Genomic DNA, 1050 nt, shown 5'->3' with positions numbered 1-1050 from the left:
ATTAATGCTTCTCATAAAAGAACAAAATTGTTTAGGAAAGAATTTGGAAAGGTTGCAGCAAGATTTTGTTCATACTTTTACACGTAACAAATAGAAGTAATATATATATATATATATATATAAATAATAAATAATTAAATAATTAATAATCTAAAAAAATTACAAAAGAGAATAAGAAATATATATAAAAAGAACACATCAATTTTTCACGTCAACAGTTTCGTATGTGTTGCACGAGTTTGATTCGATTGGTTTTTTTTTTCTCTTTCTTCGATATATCGTTTTTACTTTAGTGAAAGCTTGTACGAATTAAATCATCTCTCATGAGTCTATTCGTGAGAAATAAAAAAGAAAAAAAAGAAGAAGGAAGAGAGAACAAAAATCTCTAATAATATGTAAAAATAAAAAATTGTTTAGGACTCGAATATAAAGTCAAATTTGTATGCAACGTATAAATACAACAAAATCAGTGAAACACATAAGGAAACACATCTTGTGAAAGTATTTAACGCGTGTGTCTATGCGTTTGCGCAAGAATTAGGGTGTATACGGGTGACAGTGACATAAATATATAAAAAAAGAAAATAAGAAAAGGAAAGAAATAAAAAGAAAAAAGAAAAAAGGACAACGTGGTTACTACTTTCTTCACGAAAATGCAAATAAACATAACGTTAAAATCAACTCCACCCGTGTATGTGTATGTGTGTGTGTGTGTGTTTGTGTATGCGTTTATATAAATAATATTTCAAGCTATTTGTGAGAGATATAATCTACGAGGGAAACAAACTCATCCCGTAGGATTGCATAATTGCGATTACTTAACATCACGAACTAACCTCGGACTATCATGGAAACGTCGGAAAATGATATTAATGTTTTTAAATGATTCAATTAAACCAAAATTATTAAATATAAAATTGTATATTGTTATATTTTATGGTATTAATTTGTAATTGTGTGTATGATATTATATTAATTGTAATAATATTAATTGTATTATATATATTAATTATTTATGGTATTAATTTGTAATTGTGTGTATGATATTAT

Source organism: Polistes canadensis, unplaced genomic scaffold (genome assembly GCF_001313835.1).
Source record: "Polistes canadensis isolate GaletaPanama2010 unplaced genomic scaffold, ASM131383v1 scaffold_395, whole genome shotgun sequence".
Classification (NCBI taxonomy): domain Eukaryota; kingdom Metazoa; phylum Arthropoda; class Insecta; order Hymenoptera; family Vespidae; genus Polistes; species Polistes canadensis.
The sequence above is the reverse complement of the archived record's forward strand: the minus strand, read 5'-3'. Positions refer to the sequence as shown.